The sequence below is a fragment of the Tachysurus fulvidraco genome, chromosome 14, assembly GCF_022655615.1.
Source record: "Tachysurus fulvidraco isolate hzauxx_2018 chromosome 14, HZAU_PFXX_2.0, whole genome shotgun sequence".
Taxonomy (NCBI): Eukaryota; Metazoa; Chordata; class Actinopteri; order Siluriformes; family Bagridae; genus Tachysurus; species Tachysurus fulvidraco.
This window is the reverse complement of record NC_062531.1, coordinates 4613062-4625808: the sequence shown is the minus strand read 5'-3', so window position 1 is coordinate 4625808 and position 12747 is coordinate 4613062. Positions and strand designations below refer to the sequence as shown.

At 39.4% G+C, this 12747-nt stretch overlaps 1 protein-coding gene across 1 annotated transcript in view; it reads left to right on the top strand.

Moving 5' to 3' along the window:
• Positions 1 to 4334: 4334 nt before the first annotated feature.
• plxna3 (plexin A3) overlaps positions 4335 to 12747 on the top strand; it is a 188933-nt gene continuing 180520 nt past the window's right edge. The window contains exon 1 of the mRNA XM_027151064.2: positions 4335 to 4571. The gene's annotated coding sequence lies outside the window, so the exon portion shown is untranslated. The remainder of the gene's footprint in view (positions 4572 to 12747) is intronic.

Below are 12747 nucleotides of genomic sequence, written 5' to 3'. Positions count from 1 at the left end.
CTTTAAAGAAAAATTCCACCCTGAATGACTTGCATATTAATCTCTATATTTAACATGTGACCTTCAGTCTAACCCTAAAGGATTCTGAGATCTCACAATCACACGAGTTAAGCGGAATCGAACAAACGAGCATAAAGGATCCTTGTGTATTTGCAATTTCATCAATTTCAACGGAAAGAAAAAAGCAGAAACAAGCATTTTTTGGCTGCAACGCAAAAATCCTTCAACAAAATCTGCGACTATGCAATGTCCTTTCAGTTTAAACACCTTTCATCACTATGTTGGTTTATTTTCTGTTTGGTTAACCAGCTCTAGCTTTAATTCTTTTATTAGTTTGTCCTCCTTGTTTATACACTCTGTTCATCAGATCGACTAACAAAACGTCAACGTTCGATGCTAATACCGTCATCAAGACTAACACGCTCGTCATCTCGCAGATCGCTAACTAGCCGAGACGAGTCTTTTCCACGTACGGTGAATTTCTTTCTCTAATTAAGCTCTGTGTTAGCAATAGCGTATAATATCCATTCATTCATTCATTTTCTACCGCTTTATCCGAACTTCTCGGGTCACGGGGAGCCGGTGCCTATCTCAGGCATCATCGGCCATCGAGGCAGGATACACCCTGGACGGAGTGCCAACCCATCGCAGGGCACACACACACTCTCATTCACTCACACACTCACACACTATGGACAATTTTCCAGAGATGCCAATCAACCTACCATGCATGTCTTTGGACCGGGGGAGGAAACCGGAGTACCCGGAGGAAACCCCCGAGGGACTGGGAAAACATGCAAACTCCACACACACAAGGCGGAGGCGGGAATCGAACCCCCAACCCTGGAAGTGTGAGGCAAACAATTTTCAGGTGACGGACCTGAGCGACGTTCTTTGAGAAAAAGTCTCTGTCAGTGAATAAATACATCAGGTACTGAATCACTAGGTCACAGACTAAAAATATTCAAATCAATTTAAAAACTCTGTTAGGAGGTAACATGTTTTTAAGCGCTAGTTTATGTACTTCAGGAAAAGGTAGGTTTTAAGACATTGTTTGATGCCAACCGGTGACTCAGCTGTTCAGATATTTAGGGGAAGTTCATTCTACTACCCAGGTGCCAGAACTGAAGAGAGTCATCATGCATACTTTCCTTTGCATTGAGAGATTAGTGGGAGCAGTCGAGGGGCTCTGGGGGGGTTGGGCAGAGTGTGGCGCAGTGCGGGGTGTGAACAGCGATTTGAGCTAAGGGTGTCCTCGTCTTTTTGTTTTGGCTTCAACATGTGTATAAGATCTTCGATCCGGTTCAGGACGGACTTTTTGTTTAACACTTAAAGAAAAATGCTGCAGGTCTCTTATTTTACTTACAAAAAGTCATTCATTCTTGGACAAATAAGGAAGTACAACTACTGTTTGTGCGCCATACAAATGAGTTTAGTGCATTTTTCCATTACGCTTGTCTTAACTCTGAACATGTGCTCAAATTTTGTGTGTGTGTGTGTATTTGTGTGTAGAGGATGTGGGGCAGCAGCATGACAGCGCTTCACTATGATTAGGGCCCTGCTTTCAAAGAGAAAACCACACACTCCCCTTTTTATCTTCACGGGAGAGTCCCTCCCTCGCACTCCTTCACTTTTTCCTGCCCTTTTCCCATCCTAAAATCCCTGGCAGGCCTCACACAGCAACACTGAGCCGCACTCTTCCACTCTTCCTCTCCCCCGGTAGAGCCGACACAGCCACAGAGCCTCAAGTGGCTTCAATTACAAATGCTCACAATTACAGAGAGAGAAAAAGAGAGAAAAATAAGGTAGGAGCTGATGGATGTGCCACAAAACTCGGGGGTGGATTAGAGAGAGCAAGATGGAGGGGGATTTAGAGGGCAAACACAGGCATGTACCCTATCCTCACCCCTTGTAGTTTTTACATATCATTTAGGTCACTGGATGTACCATGACGTCTCCAGGGCTTCGTCTTCACATCTAAAGCTCTGGATGCTCTACTTCTCTATCTATCTATCTATCTATCTATCTATCTATCTATCTATCTATCTATCTATCTATCTATCTATCTATCTATCTATCTATCTATCTATCTATCTATCTAATATTATACTACAATTTTTCCATTAACTTATAATAGATTAAATCATCATTACAAATATTACAATGACTGTTATGTTTGTCCTAATATTAAAAGGGCAAATGAGTCGATATCATTTATCAAATTTACTCATTTCTACTTTTTTTTGTGTTTTGCTGAGAATTTATTAATGAATTTCCTGTGTTTCTTTTTTTTTTCCTTCCCGGGATATTTTTAAAATGTTCTTTGAACAGATTTCACACATTAGAGAACAAGAGAATTTTTTCTATTATAGCCATTTTACCTGAACAATGGACCGTTTTTCTCGTTCCTTACAGCAACAAAGACGAAACTGTTCAAGTAAACTCTGATATCTCCATTGTAACTAAAATGCAGCTGCTGTGATCCCTCCATGGTTTAGATCTCAGTTACGTCATCGCTAGTTACGGTATATTTTTTCACCTTAGAGCTGCTGCTGTAATCATAAAGACTCAGTGCTGTGATCGGGACACTTGAATCATCGTATACGTCCTTTCAGCACACATGGTACCGTCTGATTTTCCTACTACAAGTGTAATAGTTTATACTCCTTCTATCTGGTGTCACCCAGAGGAGGATAGGTTATGTTTTGAATCCTGGTTTCTTCCTAGTCACTGATACCTACAAATCTTAGGTCTAATTCCAGCTTTCTGTACAATTGCTGTGTCTGTTAGTAAAAACATTACACACATAAAAATTGGACCGAATTAAAGATCTTTCAGCTGAATCAGCTCAGCACGTTGAAGTAAATCATCCGGCAATCCTCCAAACACAACTGGCTGGAAGCTGTGTATTAGAGAGGCCCATTCTGATCGCTATTAGCACTTTTGATTAAACCCGCTGAGGGCGCAGATCCTTTATCATGATTCCCTGCCTCTTTATGTCAGCCGAATTTACATTTGTTTACTGCAGAGTGTCATTTTCCCTAAACAGCCATTTACTGGGCTGCACCATTTGAATAAATAGATTGCTTTGCTATTTGATGGTAGATTACATCAAAGTTCATTACTGGAAAACAACATAAGGGCGCATCTTATGCACTCTAGTCTGTCCTCATATCATAAATAAGCTGTAAAGCACTCTCAGGGCATTTCAGTGGTGGTGGACAATTTAAAGATTAGCCCCATATAGCTTCAAACAACTAAACTAAAGCTAAACTTCAAATAGTGGAGGACTGTATTTGTGCTCCTTCTTGACAAATTTGTTCAAGGGGTGTGGTGGTGGCTTGGGGTAACTAAACTAAGGACAGGGGGTTATGTCCCAAACCTGGTGAGATGCAACTGTGGTGGTAGCTTGGGGTAACTAAACTAAGGACAGGGGGTCATGTCCCAAACATGGTGAGATGCAACTGTGGTGGTAGCTTGGCGTAACTAAACTAAGGACAGGGGGTCATGTCCCAAACATGGTGAGATGCAACTGTGGTGGTAGCTTGGTGTAACTAAACTAAGGACAGGGGGTCATGTCCGAAACCTGGCAAGATGCAATTGTCAGGGCCTTGAGCAAGTCCCTTATTCTCTTTTTTCTAGTGTTGCTGTATCATGACTGATATCTGTGCTCTAATGCGATATATATGCAAAGACGAAAGCCTTTCTGAACGTGCCATGTGGCAAACCTGAGCATTTATGGTTATGGCATTTAGCAGACACCCTTATCCAGAGTGACTTACATTTTATTTCATTTTATGCAATTGCCTTTTATGCAAATGCTAAGGGCCTTGCTCAGGGGCCCAGCAGTGGCAGCTAGGTGGATCTGTGATTCAAACTCATGACCTTCTGATCAGAAGTCCAACACCTTAACCACAGAGCTACCACATCCCTAATAGCGTCATTTGTATCTTCTGTTTTGTATGTAAGGAGCAGGACCTTAATTGTTGTTTTTGTACACACACACACACACACACACACACACACACACACACACACACACACACACACACACACACACACACACACACACAGTTCTTCATCCAACATCTGGGTTGGTAGAAAAATACTAGCTAAAGGGCGGGCTTAAACCAAAGCCTGCGTGAGGGTGGATTACACAATGAGACCGTTTATCAAAATCTGTATTTGTATTCATTAACTAATCATTGATGTCAAGTCGTGATAAATTAATTGGTATGTAAAATGGAATGTTGTAAGTAGTGATGGAAACGCTTGTATCGGTGTTGTATAGTGGACGCGAATAACAGCGCACCCCTCGTCCACAGGTGGTACGCTCCATTTAAAGGGCCAGTAGTCGCGCACCCCGCGCTTCTGAAGAAAGCAGGACTGTTTTCTCGGGGTTATGAGATTTGCGACGCAGTCGGGGCGGTGAAGCACCCTGGGTTTTTATTATTCTCCTGCGTCCTAACTGCTTTCCTTTTACACACGCACACGAAAAAGGAGAGACGGATTTCGGGATTGCGCTGTTTTCAACACGAGCTGTGGATCTAACTGTTGCACTTTGAACACAGGTAGGTGTGCGCGAGCCCTAACCCTGGTCTACACCGTAAGCGCTCGTGCTTTAGCTCCAGCCGCACATCCTGGCATGCATATTTTATATTTTTACTTATTTATTTTTTTTATATCACGATGCACAACGCAGGCTTTTCCCGGTGCACCAAAAAAAAAAAAAAAACACCCACCTAGACGCTAAAACGCTTTTCGCTCGGATGCGTAAACGGAGCGCGTGTGTGCGTGTGCGTGTGTGTGTGTGTGTGTGCGCGCGCGCGCGTGTAGCTCGGACGGGCTCCGGAGATGAAACGTGTTTAAACAGCGGCCGCTTTGCTTCTGTTCCGAACAAAGGAGGCGATAAAATCAGGCGTGTTGTCATTTTTTTCTTCCCCCCTTTAACCTAAGATTCACACGCTTTCGGCTTTTGCATGAATCACTGCATGATTGTTTTTGTTATTATTTTATTTCACACATTATTATTTTATTTCATCCTGATTAATTCCTTTTATCCACCCCGAACTTCCAGCGTATTTAGATTTTCGTGCGTTTCCTCTTAATTTAATTAGATGCAGCATCTCGTCTAACCAATTAACCGCACTAAAGGCTGCCGTGCTGCGTTCACTGCTCCCGCCTGTGTTACAGCGTTCATCATTCTAACCTCTCGGATCAACATCTGTATGATCTGTACGACCTCGTGTCACGTGACCATATTCTTGTGCTTCTCTTATTACGTTGATAGAATTTATGTGTTTTTGAGGTGGTAGGAAAAAAAAAACAAAAAACAAAAAAAAACAATCCCATCATATCATATACATCTCCAGGTCTGGACTGAATGGAGTGTTTGAGTCAGTGTTTAAGCTTCCTGATATCAAAGGACTTGATCATTCATTCTGTAACAAACAATGTGACACGAATAGTGCGGTTTTTAGTGTGTTTGACGATGGCTTGTTGCCTTTTCCGTGTTGGCTTTCCATAAGTTCGTCATAGAGAGATGTATAAAAATGGACCTGGATCTCACACCCTCTTGCAGAGGAATACAAACACACACTATAATTATGTTCGATGGTGGCCAAGACTCCCAAATATAAAATAAAAGGTTTTTTTTAACGTCCCATGATTCACTGTGACATGAGATGGATGGATAACCGACATGTTTGTTTTTTTCGAAAGCGACCATAAGCCATTGTCTCCTGTATATATGGTTATAACAACCACGTATGTGCACAACCACAACTTTAACTCTACACGTATATCGCACGACGACGCTTAAATCTCGACACGTGCAAATTCGTAACCACGTCTGCACCAGACGATCAGTAAAAGAGTTCGTAAAGGTTTGGAATATCAGAGTTAATATTCATACTATTTCCCAATTAAATACAAGTTGATTAAATGAAGAACATGTTGAATGCTTAATATCGTCATCGTCGGTAATCACCAGTGAGTAAAACACTTTGGAGCATGTTGATATAGTAAAATAATCAACAACAAGGTTGGGTGATGTGACCGAGGCATACAGTTGATATACCAGAGTGACTTGCAGATGATAAATGATTTTATTGGAATATCTGTAAAGCTAGTTTAGTTCAAGGGGTGAACTAGACTGGAGAAGCCTTACCAAAAAACAAGTCACATTAACTATTGTTTACTTTGTTAAATAACATCATCTGACCAATCCGATTCAAGAATTTGGCGCCGTCATGGTGTGTTGTAAAGCTAATTTAAATGTGGCCTACAGACAGTTCACGAGCACTTCTGCTAAATAGGCTATTTGCTTGACAAAGGGCGTGCGTGATTTCCTTGTGTGTTGGTGCCAATACGAGTCAAATTAGCATGTCAACAGGCATAATACGACACTCTGTAGTATTGTGAAAGTATTGATGCTTTGTGTAACAGTACTCCTGTGATATCCAGGCTGGATGAGATCTGCCATGAGATCCTTGGTGATTCGAGTCTTCCTTTGTCAATGCTATACAGCGGGTGCATTAATTAGGGGGAAAAACGAGGTTGAGTGTGACTGACTTGTTCTGGATGTGTTTGTATTTAACCTCTGAGATTTAAGAGGAACCACAGACAACTTTTTGTTATTGGTGTGTATACATACATATATGTATGTACGTGTGTGTATGTGTGTGTATATATATATATATATATATATATATATATATATATATATATATATATATATATATATATATATATTAGTATTGGAGTTGATTGACAGATTTTCATTAGAAGTTCGCATAATATTATCCTCTCCCTGCCAATTTTCCAGATGTTTGAAAAGATTTGTCACTACACTACCTGTAGGTCGTTATTACACTGCAGCGCAGAAGCAAAAGCGAAGCAGTCGATCTGACTGCTAGAAGTGAACAGCATAATCAACGAAACCTTATAAAGAGTTAATTGTCCAATCATGTCGGGTAATTATGTGAAGATAACCAACCTGTTTAGGATGCTGGAGACATTTTGTGTAGTTTCATCTTTGTAACCCATTCATATCTGTTGCCAGATTGGTCCGATTTACACACCACCTTTAAAACTAAATAATATATATTTACGATCATGTAATCGTATTCAAGGTTTTTAAACAAATCAATGAATTATCTTGACGGTCAATGCAAAATGTACAATGTTTCAAATTAGTACCGATTATAAATAATACAGGATATAAATAAAAAAAGAACTTGGAGAACTTACTACACTTCTGTACTAGTGCATACTGGGATATTCAAGGTTGTGTTGATTGTTTGTATGAGGCTCAATATAGGATTGAGCTATTAGTAGATTAATTATTGCAGATTTTACTTTAATTTTAGAGAATTTTAGAGAATTTCCAGATGTAATATCCATCTCATGATATATTTTTAATTTTTAATGACACTATTGGAATTAAAAAAAAAAATTCTTGAATTTTAAAGAATCAGTACAACTCTTCATTTGAAAATTCCAAAATAATTAATTGGAGTTAATTTTTGCATTTAACTAAAATAAAAAATAAAATCCATTTTATATGGAAAAAAACAAACACAACTCGTATGGAATATTTTTTTTATGCGGTATGGTTTTAAATGCAAAAGTTACTATATGTTACTAAATGTTACTATAGCAAACCTTTACATATACAACGAGACATGTATTGTATTGTAATATTATATTGTGTATATACAGTATATTCAGTAGCAATTTTAGCACGATTCAATACAAGTATGCATTTAAAAAAAATCTTAGTTCACGAGCAGCGTCAAAAGCCATAGATAATAAAAATCTTTGGCAGGCGTTCAGAATTCATCCTTTACTAGAAAAAACACAGATATGGCAACACATTGTGGAGTGATGTAAAGTTTTGGTGCACGATCACAAAATTTAATCTGGAATTTTCACCTTTCTTAAACCATGTAGTTAGCTAGAAGGAATGTAGCTAATGTGGCTAAAAAAGCGTCTAAAACGGAAATGTTTTAACTATTTAAACTAGAAAATTGCAGTCATTATATAGTAAAGCTACTGTATTACACAATAATAGCTGAAATGCTATTTTTCCTTAACATAATGGCAAAACAAATGTATGTAACAGATGCTAATATACCCACAAGCACTAGCATGATGCTGAGATTTGCCTGATTGAATGTTTCCATTTCAGTCATGCTTTCAAAACACACCATTTAATAAAACAACCCAAACTGTAAATGAATTATATCAGAAGTAAATTATTTCTACAGCCCAAGGTCATTTTCCCTGTCGGGTGGGAGTAAAACATAGCAAATGGGGGGAGCAATCTGACAACATAGCAGTGAGAAGCTAAATAGAGGCTAATACTGAATAGAAAATCCTTTTGTCACTGTAAAAGGCACATAACATGCTAAATACAGTGTGAAAATCAGAGTACCCTGACTAGAAAGTGAACATATAATGGTTAGTAATATAAAGTAGGTGACTCATGTTGTTTATGTTAAGTAACAAATCAAGGTTTAGGCTAAGCGGTCTCTTGTTGTTTCTGTTTTCCTCTTCTGATGTGGCTTGTGTTGTAAGCTGTCGGTTGATTGACTCACTGATTGACTTTTTGCTGCGTTCATTCCCTTTATTTAAATGATTCCAGTGCGATTTCAAACTCAATCAAACCCATGACTTTTGGAGCATTTGTGAATGAAAATAATGCTAATAATGAATGAATGAATTGGAATGCTAATAACGGTATTTTTAGCATCAAGTTTGCACAGATACAACGTAACTAGGCCAAACGCAATAAAAGTTTAGATTTCTGTTGTCTTTTTCTAACAGAGCATGGCTAAAATATTTAATGAACAAACACTGCATTCCATATGTTGTAAAACTATGCCCGAACTTATTTCCCGAACTTGCTGCTAACACATGCTAATGCAGCTATCACCAGCATTATGTTGACGTGTCCATCGGGTTAGCATTGCTAATATTTCACTGGCTATAAAAGACAATGCTGTTTATAAATTGCGTTATTAATGATCGGATTATATAATCGTAGCTAAGCTGTCAGACAGCAGGCATCGTTATTAAAGCTGTAAATAAATTTATTTGTAACTTCTGCACTTAGGAGTATTTGCACTGGTGATGCGGTGCTTAGGAAAATATAGTTCATTCACAAAAAGAATGACCATTAACATCCTGCAAGAGAACCTTGATGACAATTGACATTAATTATTGTTGATTAGTTAGCTGGCTGTTAGTCACTCGGTTATCAATACGTTATTCCGTTAAGATTAATTTGCTGTCTGTTTCAGTTGCGCAAATTAATTTAACCTGTAATCTTGTGAAACATTTCATATCAATGACCTAAACTAAAGCCGTCCGACACAAATCCGTAATTAAAGGCACTAAAATCACTATAAATATAGTCGTGCTGTACGTAAGAACATGATGTGTACATGCTGCAGTAGCTAAGCTGCGTTACTGGTTAATGCTAGCGTATGCCACCGTTCACCATTTAGTTGCTATTTTGTCACTTTTAGCTCATGAGCTTTTCATTTGATGAAATTTTGTGGCTGTCATTAAATGTAAAATGTCTGTCTCACAAAATCTGTAATTTATATGCGACGTATCATCATACGCATGTGTATACCGAAAAAAGTAATCTGGCTGGAATTTTTAATATCAAAACCTTTATACACTTTTATAAAAAGAGAGTATTTTTTGGATCGTGTAAACGTCTGGAAAAATGTTCATCAGTTCCAAGATGAAAGCTTATTGTTCCTTTGGTCCTTTTGATCCAGTCATGTTCCATAAATGCATTTTAAAGCTAAAAAACGCTAAAGAAGACCCACTCACTACTTCTTTATTTCTGTGTGTCTTATGGTTTGCATTATGTTTCAAATAGGCATCACTGATGGTGTCTGTGCCATGTTCAATTTTTTTTTTCTGAGCTGTAGCTTTCATCTTGTACATCTCGAATATAAGGGTTAAACTGCACACCACCGAATGTAACCCAGGACATTGTAATGCTTTACTACATTTGGCTATATTATGAGAATCCACTTGCTTTGGACCACACAGAAGCTTAAGTGGATGGCACTCGAGTGAACTCCGTGCAGCGCGCCCCTCGATGTCCACTAAATTACATGGCAACAATATGATCTCTTCAACCAAAATAGAAATCTACTTCATACAGTATATGAAGCGATGCAAGAGCCACAAATCCACTGCAAAACTTTTGCCTTTTATGGAGATGTTTTAAAATGTATTCACAGTTTAGTATCACCATTTTGTGGTCCTGTTTTAATGGATGATTTCACTGCCATCTTTAATTATTATTTTAAGGACATGCTGAAGTTTGTAACTATTCATTGGTTTTGTGAACTTTTTGAAAATGTGGTCATTAGGCCTTTTATAAAAACCCCACAAAGCTTGATTGATGAGGAACGAGTGATTTAATCATTTATAGATGGTGGATGAATCAGGTCTTCGGTCACGTCTACGTGGAGACGATGATTCCCGGCACGGTGACAGCACACGGTCACAGCATGATTATATAACGGCGGTGCGACTTCACTGATTCTGGACGATATTCACGTCGAGGTCGTCTGGCTCTGCGTCTGTTAGACCGCTCTCTGATATCTCTCTGCTTTCTCCACGGTATTCTAAGACTGGAAGTTGCAATGGAAGTCTATGGTCCTGTCTGTTGCTTTTGTCAGTTTTCCATGGTGGGATCAAACATGGCTTCATCGTCCTGACAGCGAGCTCAGAGTGGAGATGAAATGTGAAGGCACTGGAGGTGGTGATCACTGAACAATAGCTACTGTCTCTGCTCACTCGCCCTGTCTCGTCTCTTAGTCTCCCTGTAGCTGTCTGGTTTTCTCTCTCTCTCTCTCTCTCTCTCTCTCTCTCTCTCTCTCTCTCTCTCTCTCTCTCTCTCTTTTTCTCTCTCTCTCTTCCGCCTTACCGTTTCCATACCGAATGATAGATCAGTCCGCGCCGCTATCTTTAATGAGATCTTTTGTTTTTCTTTAGCGCAGACAGGTGGATTTTTCTAGCGCTTTCCCAATATATGGCAGGAAAAGGTTATTCAACCGAGCTCAGCACATGCTGATAGAAGTGATAAGGACAGGGTAAAGACATAACCTTCTCGCTGGATCATGGCAAAGGCTCCAGCTATGATTTTTATGTATGTTGAAAGTGGAAAAAGGCTTCTGCCGATGTCAGAAGTGGTGTTTTTGGTTCTTCATCATTAATAATACACGATTAGTTACTAATCATTTGGTGATGGAAATCCGATCTCACGCTTTGCAAGCATTGCTTAATTGGCAACATGCTTCATTTTGAATACCGAATTATCAGCTGATTATTCAGTCGATAGTGTTTATAACAGAGACAGAATCCGCCGAGATGTCCGACGATCCTGTATTCTGTCACTTCCATCGCCAGGTAGGAATAAGTACTAATGCTAGCTTTGATAACGCTTCCTGCCAAGTAGAGCTGGGAGATATGGCAAAAAATATCATGATTAAAATTTTAGTCAATTTAAGTGCCAATATGAGCCAATGTAGGTTCAGCGCAGGTATTTTTAGCTCTGATACTGAGGAGTCTTGAAGTATTTCTTTGGAAGTTATCAAGTTAAATAAAAAACCCGCTGCCAGACGGATCGGTAACTTTTTTTTTTAATTGTCCTACAAATGAGTTAATTGTGTACACGCATCTCATGGCAGTGTCGCTGGAATAACGTCTGCATCCATAAAGCGGTTATAGAGGTGAATGACGTGAAGGCAACATTGTTTGCATTGTTTGGAAATGGAAAGAAGCTTAAAAGGTTAAACGATCCTTGAATCGAATTGGGTCGAAGTAAATGGAATGAGCGAATTTACACAGCGACCGTGAAACAGACTTTTAGTGCTGCGCTCTTCGTTTCACTCGGTTCCTGTTACTTGTTTGAGGAACGACAGAAAGAGTGAAATAGAAGGTTTGACCCCGGCCTCCTGCAGGATGACACCCAACACTAGGATAACAGAAAAGAGGAAGCTATCCGAGAGCTCGTAGTGATTTCCCTCCCTGGCCTCTCGTGACCCTTATACTTCACCATGTCCAGGACTATTGTTTCTTCTGTCACTAGATCTGTGTTACACGTGGATTTTCAGACCGGACTTAATTCGTGTCAATACGAAGGCCTTGACCTGCTTTGACTCATTCGAATCCGAGCCACGGAGCGTACAGGAAAACGAGCATCTCACCAAACATAGTAACGGTATCACGTTGCCAAAAGATACAGCTTATAACAATTGGCGGGAACTTTGTCGGTATCATATGAGCAGGATTTGATTTCAGCGTTCATTTTTTATTATTTTTTTTGGTATGTGTGATAGTGTTTGCATAGAAAAGAATAGCCATGAGGGAAGTATTATGATTATGTGGAGAATGTTCGGTGCTGTGCCAGGTGCTATCAATCCTAAGCCGTGCAGACAGTGCGAGATGTAGTTTTCAACCGCGTCATCTCTGTCTACAGATACCGAAAGAAAGCTTTATGAAAACTCTACGTCTGTCAGCCGTGGAATCAATTTTCGAGATGTAGACTCCGTGATATGGAGACAGGGGAGTGCAAAAAACACCAGATTTACAGGTGTATAAATGCACCTTTTTTATATTTTCATTGTAGAGATCACACTCATCGTCGGCTAAAATTCCAAGCAGCGTATTAATCTGTTAATAACCACTCTGATAGGTCTATATGTTTGTGTG